General features: G+C 41.4%; 1 pseudogene; it reads left to right on the forward strand.

The window, feature by feature from the left end:
- The first annotated feature begins 1,257 nt into the window (after positions 1 to 1,257).
- On the forward strand, positions 1,258 to 3,258 carry LOC149255155 (D-3-phosphoglycerate dehydrogenase 1, chloroplastic pseudogene; annotated as a pseudogene).
- The last annotated feature ends 7,648 nt before the right edge of the window (positions 3,259 to 10,906 follow it).

Consider the following 10,906-nt stretch of genomic DNA (forward strand, 5'->3'; position numbering starts at 1 on the left):
TTACTCATGCCAGAGTTTTAAAACGTAGTCCTCTTTTATTTTTCTGAAGGATGGGAAATTTTTTCTCAACATGATATGGCTGCAATGCGTTGGTATTCATTGCATTGATTTCATTATTAATCGAAATGACCATTTATTATTGAACAGATCTCCTTCCGAACACCAGATACTACTATATATGTGGAGACAAATCCTTATCTGCATTAAGCGAAGAGCATGAATTTGTGACTCTGCCTTCGCCAGGCCCAAATAATTATCTCCCTCGAATAGCAGTGGCTGGAGATCTTATAATTCCTCCACAGCATTTAATTGGAATTGAGCCCAAAATGAGGTAAATTTTATAATCCTAAAATCCATACCTTCGTTTAAACTTTAACAGAGGAAGCAAACCTCGGTTCAAATCCATAATGAGCTACAAAAAATAATTACTCTATTTTTTCTTAACGGTTCAACGCTAATTTGGAATCGGCGAGATGAGTGATGGATACTTTGGTCAACATTTTAGGGGCGATTGTGCTGCGCGGATCTAGACCCACAGCGCCACCCCCGGTTGCCCCGCCCCGCCCGACCGACGGCAGGTCGATTCCGGGAATCGACCCGCCGCCGGTCGGGCGGGGCGGGGCGGCCCGGGGGTGGCGCTGTGGGTCTAGATCCACGCAGCGCCACCCCCGGGCCGCCCCGCCCCGCTCGACCGGCAGCGGGTCGATTCCGAGAATCGACCCGCCGCCTGTCAGGCGGGGCGTGGCGGCTTGGGGGTGGCGCTGTGGGTCTAGATCCGCGCAGCGCCACCCCCGGGCCGCCCTGCCCCCCCCCGACCGGCGGCGGGTCGATTCCCGGAATCGACCCGCCGCCGGTCGGGCGGGGCGGGGCGGCCCGGGGTGGCGCTGCGTGCGATGGATGTGAGGGTTGTCGATGAGAATGAAGGGGGCGTTACATTTCTCGCTGATTGTCTGCAGAGTTTCTCCTTCCCCAACCATGTATATCTCCTCGCACGGCCGTTCCTCAACGATTGGCCTGCCTGTAGCAAGAGCTGCCATAAACAATATGGCAAACCAGAAGAAGAAATTCAAAGACAGCGATCGATTATTTGCAGCTGCTGCCATGATTATTGGAAATATATACGTTGAGAGGAAGCAAAGAATATGCAGAAATTAACCCAAAAGAAAAACACAATACATGGAGGAATATAGAGATTTAGTCTTCACTTTCGTTGAAGGGGTCGGATCTTGTACAGAGGTGTAATCAGTGTGGATTGCAGGACAGATTTTGGCAATGGCGATGGAAATGGGAACACTGGGGACTCTCCGATGCACAAATCCCCACCGAATTCAAACGCTTTCCCCATTCAAACCCATCTCGTATTCTCCCAAATCAACTCTGCAATTGCCTCCTCGGTTTTCCTCTGCGTTCCTAGGGCAAACCCTGCAAAACAGACTGTCAATACCTTCGAAAAATGTTTCCCGTTTCAAAAGTCTGTCCCCGCGGGCCGTCTCTTCTGATGGTCAGGCGAAGCCGACGGTTTTGGTGGCCGAGAAGTTAGGGGAAGGCGGTCTGGAGCTGCTTCGAAGCGAGGCCAATGTGGACTGCTCCTACAATTTATCGCAGGAGGAGCTCTGCACAAAGATCTCGCTCTGCGATGCTCTCATCGTGAGGAGCGGCACCAAAGTGACCCGTGAGGTGTTCGAATCCTCGCGCGGGAGGCTCAAGGTTGTCGGAAGAGCGGGTGTGGGTATAGACAATGTGGATCTGCAGGCAGCCACTGAGTTTGGGTGCTTGGTCGTCAATGCTCCCACTGCCAATACCGTTGCGGCTGCTGAACACGGGATCGCCTTGATCGCATCCATGGCGCGGAATGTGCCCTAGGCTGATGCTTCCATGAAGGCTGGCAAGTGGCAACGCAACAAGTTTGTTGGTGTGTCATTAGTTGGAAAGACACTTGCAGTTATGGGTTTTGGAAAGGTTGGAACAGAAGTTGCTAGGCAGGCTAAGGGGCTGGGAATGCATGTTATTGCACATGACCCATATGCTCCTGCTGATAAGGCACGCGCCATTGGTGTGGATTTGGTATCATTTGAGGAGGCCATAACTATTGCGGATTTTTTTCACTGCATATGCCGTTGACTCCTCCTACAGAGAAGATTTTCAATGATGAAGCTTTTGCCAAGATGAAGAAGGGAGCTCGTATAGTAAATGTTGCAAGGGGTGGTGTTATTGATGAGGACGCACTGCTGAAGGCACTTGATGCTGGAATTGTTGCCCATGAAGCATTGGATGTATTCACAGTAGAGCCTCCTGAGAAAGACAACAAGTTAGTCAACCATGAAAAGGTCACAGTGATACCTCATCTTGGAGCAAGCACAATGGAAGCACAGGAAGGCGTAGCTGTAGAAATTGCCGAGGCTGTTGTTGGAGCCCTGAAAGATGAGCTTGCAGCAACAACGGTTAATGCACCTATGGTTCCTGCCGAGGTTCTTTCGGAGCTTGCTCCTTTTATCACATTGGCAGAAAAGCTTGGGAGGCTTGCTGTACAGTTAGTAGCAGGAGGAAGAGGTGTGAAATCAGTGAAGGTGACCTATTCCTCTGCAAGGGCTGGTGATGACTTGAACACAAGAGTGCTTCGTGCCATGATTACCAAAGGAATCATCGAACCTATCTCTAGTGCCTTTGTGAATCTGGTCAATGCAGATTTTATAGCGAGGCAAAGGGGTTTGCGAATAAGCGAAGAAAGGATACTGTTTGAGGGTTCTCCTCAAGAACCTCTGGAATCAATCCAGGTACAAATTGCGGATGTGGAATCCAAGTTTGCTAGTGCTATCTCAGAAAGTGGATATATTAAGGTGGAAGGTAAGGTTAAGGATGGAATTCCCCATCTTTCTAAGGTTGGGGCCTTCAGTGTTGATGTCAGTCTCGAGGGAAGTGTCATTCTTTGCAGACAAACTAATCAACCCGGCATGATTGGGACAGTTGGTAATATTCTAGGCGAGGAGAATGTCAATGTGAACTTTATGAGTGTTGGGAGGATTGCTCCCAGAAAGAAAGCTGTCATGGCAATAGGTGTAGATGAGGAACCGAGTAAGGCAGCACTCAAGAAAATTGGTGACGTTCCGGCCATCGAGGAGTTCGTCTTCCTCAAGTTATAGTTTGATACTTTCAGGATGATTCTCGTACTCAACATTCTAAGACTAGTAGCGAGTCTAATAATTTTGGTCTACAGAAAGTTTATAAATTCAAAGATGAGAGCCCAGTTTTCTTCCCGTAGGGTTTTCTTGCCTCTTCTTTCAGTTGAGTTTCCAAAATAAGGTTGCATTATTTTCCTGAAAAAAAAAGAAAAACACAATACATACGTGAATAACAATGCCATTACACTGTTACATGCTTCAGGGATCGTGTTTCCAGCTCCAAAAATTCTCTTCTAATGTTGTGTGGCGGTGCAGAACGCTGGCCTGCTCCACCAGCGCTGGGTCACAAACTTGACCAGGCGATTTATCACGTGATTTATCTGAGTCATGTGTCACAGCAAGGAAATGATGTTACCCTAAACTGGTCTCCCCTCTGTGTGTGTAATCTGGGTTCAAATGCTGAAAGCACGTTTCATCATCATTCAAGGTGACATGGTCTTCCCGGTCAACTCCACTTCACAAGGGTGACACCAACGGTTTGATTACCTCTAGATTTTAGATTTCATCCAGGCTATCCAAATCACCAGTGTCGCTCCATCTGGTTAGGAGACTTCCAATTAAAATTAAAATGGACTTAGATAACTGATATTCTTTCTTTTTTCCTGCGAAAACACCATGGTTTTGGTGCCATAAATGGAATTGAGGGCGGTCTTACATAATCACGCTTGTTTCAATTTAATAGATCACAAACGCAGTTATTTCTGCTTTCTCCTTTATCTTCAGGTTCACGCCCTTCCTGCTCCTGCTGCTGCTATCACTGTGAATGAAAAGCCCACTCAAACGTCACGTCAGACTTCTCATCCTAACAATGTGAACATTTTATCCACACAGTTTCCATTGGGAATCCGCATTGCCAATGTTGATACCTATGCTTCTGTCTTGCAGGCATGTACCGACATCAAATCTCTCACCAAACTCCATGCCCACCTTGTTACCAAAGGGTTTTACCAAAAATTCATTATTCAAACCAAACTTGTAACCAAATATGCCATGTTTGGTAGCTTGGACTGTGCACGCCCATTGTTTGACAAAATATGCAAACCAAATGGTTTTCTGTGGAATACAATGTTAAGAGAGTATGTTCGGAGATGCCTCTGCCATGAAGCTCTTAGACTCTATTACCAAATGCGAGAAGTAGATACAATCCCAGATAATTTCACTTATTCTTTTGTACTGAAGGCATGTGCTGGTATATCAGCTCTGCAAGAGGGCAAGCAGATTCAACGCTATTTTTTCTTAACGGTTCAACGCTAATTTGGAATTGGCTAGATGAGTGATGGATACTTTGGTCAACATTTTAGGGGCGATTGTGCTGTGCGGATCTAGACCCACAGCGCCACCCCCGGCTGCCCCGCCCCGCCCGACCGGCGGCGGGTCGATTCCCGGAATCGACCCGCCGCCGGTCGGGCGGGGCGGGGCGGCCGGGGGTGGCGCTGTGGGTTTAGATCCGCGCAGCGCCACCCCTGGGCCGCCCCGCCCCGCTCGACTGGCGGCGGGTCGATTCCGGGAATCGACCCGCCGCCTGTCGGGCGGGGCGTGGCAGCCTGGGGGTGGCGCTGTGGGTCTAGATCCGCGCAGCGTCACCCCCGGGCCGCCCCGCCCCGCCCGATCGGCGGCGGGTCGATTCCCGGAATCGACCCGCCGCCGGTCGGGCGGGGTAGGGCGGCCCGGGGTGGCGCTGTGCGCGATGGATGTGAGGGTTGTCGATGAGAATGAAGGGGGCGTTACATTTCTCGCTGATTGTCTGCAGAGTTTCTCCTTCCCCAACCATGTATATCTCCTCGCACGGTCGTTCCTCAACGATTGGCCTGCCTGTAGCAAGAGCTGCCATAAACAATATGGAAAACCAGAAGAATAAATTCAAAGAAAACGATCTATTATTTACAGCTGCTGCCATGATTATTGGAAATATATACGTTGAGAGGAAGCAAAGAATATGCAGAAAATAGGAAGAAAAAAGTATAACTTCTTCAAACCAGTTGCAGAGAAAGAGGGGCAGCCATGAATATTTGTATGCAGATGAGAGGATGGGGTCAAGTGCAATGTGATGGCAAGAGATGAGTGCGTCGGGTGAGGGGATGACGATGGATGTCACGTCTGTCTTCTCCACACAATTTTGCAAAGAGTCGTCACGGGTTTTGCACTCTCATTGGTGGGAGCCATCACGGCTTTTTCTCTGGTTGATTCCTAGGAGTGGTTGTTCAGGAGGAAACTGGGTAAACGTATAGGTGGGGATAAGGTGGAAGTTGAGTCGGTCTCTTGTTACATGTGGGAGTCGTTAGACTTGGTAGCAGATCTAGAATATATATTTCCTTACCTTGGACTTTTGTAATTAAGCAGTTAGTCTACATGCATTTTCTGAGGGGTGGAAATGGAGTAAGAATTTTGATTATGTAGCCGTGTGTTCTATGGACTTCTTCATTCATCGTTGGTTATTTAGAGCCTTTTCATGTGAGGATTTCTTCGAGTCTTAATTTGGTAATTACCGTCATTTATTGTGGTTAATTTGTAATTTTCTTTTTTATTTATGTACTTTATCTTTTTTCATTTTCAGAAGTAGCAAGTGAAAGAACAAGATTCATTTTATATTTATGTTTGCAATTGATACCAAGTTTCTAAGTAAATAATATTTTCGTCATGTGAAATAGGATCTCAATATTTTTAATTAATAGAAATAAAAATAGAAATAAATAAATTAAATTAACAATAAACAAAAATAATGTTAATTTTGTTGAATCTCGTTTAATTTATAAATAAAAGTATCTATCGGATTAAAATAAAAATACAATTATGTCACATTTGAAATATACCATTATATCACATTAAAATAAATTATCTCGTGATTGTATCAACCGACATAAAAATCTAATCATTTAAACAAACAAGATGTGTTCTTATTCATTATTCATAATACGTGATATCTAAAATTTATAATTTCATAAAAATAAAAACTTTATAAATGTAAATTAAAGAAAAACAGTGTAGGGTACGATCCTCCTAGTTCTTTCATGAATTACACGTCCATTTAGATACAGGGTAGGGAGAGAGAATTATTAGAGCAAGTTGTGATGGCCCAAGTAACAGAAAAAAAGCTATTAGAAATGAAAAATATTATACCTATATCCATGGTTTTATAATAACCATCATTAATAGTTTTACAAGACTTGTCTACCAGTAGGAGCTGTGGGTGCCATTTGCTAAGTGAAAGTTTGAACTAAAAGCTCATTGTTATACTAATGGAAGCCGTTGGGATTTCATTTCAACGTTCCTACGAAATCCTTAACACTTGGAGTTGGTTAGAGGGACGTGTGATTTCTGGAATCCCTATGGACGACCCTAATCCTATAGATGAAGATTTCTATTATTAAAAGTTTCCTTGCATCTATCTCACTTTCAATTTTAAAATTTAAACTTTTGAATTTGTGTAAACTCAATTTATTGTTTATATTTAGATTTATAGAAATTCATCTACTTAATTTATATAATTAAACGATAATTTCCCGGGATCGACCCGCCGTCGGTCGGGCGAGGCGGGGCGGCCCGGGGTGGCGCGCACCCGCAGCGCCACCCCCAGGCCGCCCCGCCCCGCCCGACCGGCGGCGGGTCGATTCCGGGAATCGACTCTGACATTTGCAATGTTTTGACTCTGACATTTCATGAAAAGAATAATCAATGAATTAAAGTTGTTGTGTTCAATATTTGTAATTTGTGATTTTCGCATTGATTTTTAAGTTAATTATTATTTTTTGAGAAAAAATTTTGTTATTATTATTTTTTTGACATGAAATTCATAAAAAAAACTATTATTTGACCATTTTTAGTTAATATTTTTGTATAAAAATTGTGATTTTGACATGTTAATTCTAGCAAAAAATTATCAAAACGTTTAGTTTTTTTGTTATATTTATGTTAAAAATGGTTATTTTTTATGTCCATTGTTAAAAAATGTTGTTTTTTAGAAACAATTATTTCATGTGGATTGAACAATTAATTAAGGATGTCTAAATATGTAGATTATCTAAAATTCAAACTATCGACTTTCTAATTTAAAAACGCAAAACAATAAAAACCCCACTAAAAAAAAAAAAAAATTAAAATAGAGAACAAGAAAATATGAATACAATGACGACTTCAAAAACTATCAAATTTAGAAAATGATTTTTTACATTTCACACACTAGAAAATTTAAAGTCAAAAAATAGGTCTTTTAAAAAAAGGGTGTGATGCAGAATACTCACTTTTTAAAATCAGGATGAAAATCACTACCATTCACTACCATTCTAAAACTTAATGCACATGAAAAAAATTAAAGTTCCAAAAACCATGTTCTAAAAAAAACATGTGTATTCTGCATCACCACTTTTGAAAATCGGGTCATTTTTTTGCCACCTCTACAAAACGGGTAACAATATCAGTTCCCGTTTCAAAGTTTACATTGTTACTACAAGAAAGAATAAGGAGAAAAGAAAACAGAAATGGAAAGAGAGGAAGACCAATACTATACAAAAGACTAAGTCTTCATGCACTCACTGTAAAAAGGATGGGCATGATGATGAACACTGCTGGATCCTGCATCCAGAGTTGAGACCCAAGAAGTTCGAGGGCAAGAAGAAGAAGACTTCTGCAACTATTCAAAAGGATTTGGGGTCAGACTCAGGAGATGAAACAAAAATTGCAGCCATAGGTATAAAAGGTAAAAATTCTGAAGCATCTACTAGTAATTCTGCACAATCTACTGATAATGGAGAAAATGAGAGGAAAATACATGAGCTTTTTCATATCAGAGTTGTTTCCAAGCATCAAAATATTGATACTTTGTTTGATAGTGGCTCACAAGTAAATTTAATTTCTGAAGCAATTTTAAATAAGTTGAGATTACTAACCACACCTCACAAAAAGCCATACCCATTAGGTTGGTTATGTGATAAAGCACAACTACAACTGACTAGACAATGTAAACTTAGGTTTTCCTTTGGGTGAGCATTTGTAGATGATGTTGAGTTAGATATAGTTCCTTTGGATATATGTGGAATTGTTTTAGGAAGTCTTACTTGTATGATATAAAAGTTACTTTCTATAGAGCTGAAAACAAGTATCAACTCGTTAAAGATGGAATCGAATATATTGTAAGAGCTCACAAACTCAAGAATATTTATACTCTCATAAACTCAAGGCAGATGAAAAGAATTGTAAATTCGTGCAAATAATTTTTACTGATGGTTGTAAAGGAAAAGAAACCTGATAAAACCAATGTATTTGAGGGCTATAATGCTAAACAACAAGCTGATTTAGAAGAAGTTGTTTCAGAATATTATATACTATTTCAAGAACCTAAAGGTCTGCCACCCAAAAAGGAAATAGTACATGACATTATTTTGCAGCAAGATGCTCCATTGCCTAACAACGGAATGTATAGGTTGTCCGCGTTAGAGAATGCAGAAATCAAGAAGCAGGTACAGGAGCTACTCGAGAAGGGGTTCATCAGACCTAGAACATCACCATGTGGGTCTCCAATTGTCTTGGTGAGAAAGAAAGATGGCTCATGGAGAATGTGCATTGATTACTGAGCATTGAATAAGATAACGATAAAAAATCGTTATCCCCTTCCTCGCATAGATGATCTATTGGATCAATTAAAGGAAGCTGTTTATTTTTTCAAGTTGGACTTGCACAGTGGCTATCATCAGGTCAGAGTTGCAGAGAAAGATGCATGGAAGACTGCTTTCAAAACAAAGCAGGGATTGTATGAGTGGTTGGTTATGCCTTTTGGCTTAACTAATGCTCCTGCTACTTTCATGAGAACAATGAATGATGTACTAAGACATTTTCTTGATGATTTTTTCATTGTATATTTGGATGAAATTCTTATATTTAGTAAAACATGGGAAGAACATTTAAAGCATGTCAAGCAGACTCTAGAATCATTTGGGTCATATGTAGGGGGTGAAATGAAGATAGATCCCTCTAAGGCTGTAGTCATTGTAAACTGGCCTAAACCCAAATCTGCTACAGAAGTTAGAAGCTTCTTAGGAGCAACACAGTATTCGAGAAAGTTTATTTCTAACTTTTCCTTAATTGCAGCTCCCTTACATATGCTTTAACATGATTGAACAAGGTGTTTCAGTGGGGAGGCAAATAGCAGAAAGCCTTCAACACCTTGAAATAAAATATTAGTACAGCACCAGTACTAGCACTGCTCGATATTCAAAGACCATTTGAGATTGAAACGAATGCCAGTGACTATGCCATGGGAGCAGTGTTGATGCAGCACGGTAAAACCATATGTTATCATTATGAGACATTTAATTCTGCAGTAGCTAATTATCCCACATATGATAAAGAAAAGTATGCATTAGTACAGAGTGTGAAAAAGTGGAAACATTATTTAATGGGCAAAGAGACAGTTATACACACTAATCATCAACCACTTCAATATTTGCACTCACAAACTAAGTTGCAGCAATCAAGACACTATATGTGGATGGGTTTTCTACAACAGTTTCATATTGTCATCAAATATAAAAGGGCATACACAATAAAGCTGCAGATATGTTGTCCAAACCAATCATAAATGCGTCCACTATAATTAAGCATAATTCAGTATTGCATGAAAGCTACATTGAACAATATGCTCAAGATATAGATTTTAAAGATGTATATGCAACTTTAAGTCATGGAAAACAAGTAGAAGAATTGGATTGTCATGTTAAAGACCAACTCTTGTATCATTTGGGAAAGTTATGCATTCCTCAAACAGAAAGAGTAAAGATAATTCGAGAAGCACATACTTCTCTAATATCAGGTCACTTTGGTGTAAGTAAAATAGTTGCACAGTTGCAAAGATTTTGTTATTGGCCAAAAATGAATGAGACAGTTTCTAGATATGTAAGAGGGTGTAACATGTGTGCTAAAAGCAAGCCCGGCAATAGAAAACTAGGCTTATACACTCCACTACTAGTCCCTTCTCATCCTTGGGAAAGTGTTTCCATGGACTTTGTTGGAGGACTACCTAAATCTAGGAAGGGTCATGACTATTTATATGTTGTTGTGGATAGGTTCAGCAGAATGTGTATTTTAATACCTTGTAACAAATAGATTACTGTTGAATAAACTGCAAAGTTGTTCTTTCAGCATGTATGGGTTCATTTTGGATTACCCACTTCCATTATATCTGATCAAGATACCCGATTTGTTGGGAAATTTTAGTAAAGTCTGTGGGAATTGATCGACACCAAACTGAATAAAAGCACAACTTTTCATCCACAAACAAATGGCCAAATAGAAGTGGTCAACATGATAGTGATCCAGTTGCTCAGAGGCTATTGCAGCAAGCATCCCAGGCTTTGGGATGAACATTTATGTTATGTGCAACATGCTTACAACTGAGCTAAACATTCTTCTACACAAAAATCTCCTTTTGAGACCTGTTTTGGTTTCACTCCAAGGTCTCCCTTGGATTTTGTCTTTGGTAAAGACACAACGGTTGATGGACACAGTGATGTGGACAAGGCAACCAAATTCATCGAACAAATCCAAGAGATTCACCAGGTAGTACAGGAACAGTTGGAAAGGAGCCAAGCCAAGTACAAGGCAAGGCATGACAAGCATTGGATGGAGCATAGTTTCCAAGTTGGTGATCAAGTCTGGCTGTATATCAGCAAAGAAAGAATGCAAGGTGAAGGTAAGACGCTGAAGCCAATAAGGTATGGACCTTTCAAGATACTTGA

Source organism: Pinus tabuliformis, chromosome 7 (assembly GCF_031772625.1).
Source record: "Pinus tabuliformis cultivar Carrire ecotype Pingquan chromosome 7, CPIR1, whole genome shotgun sequence".
Lineage (NCBI taxonomy): Eukaryota > Viridiplantae > Streptophyta > Pinopsida > Pinales > Pinaceae > Pinus > Pinus tabuliformis.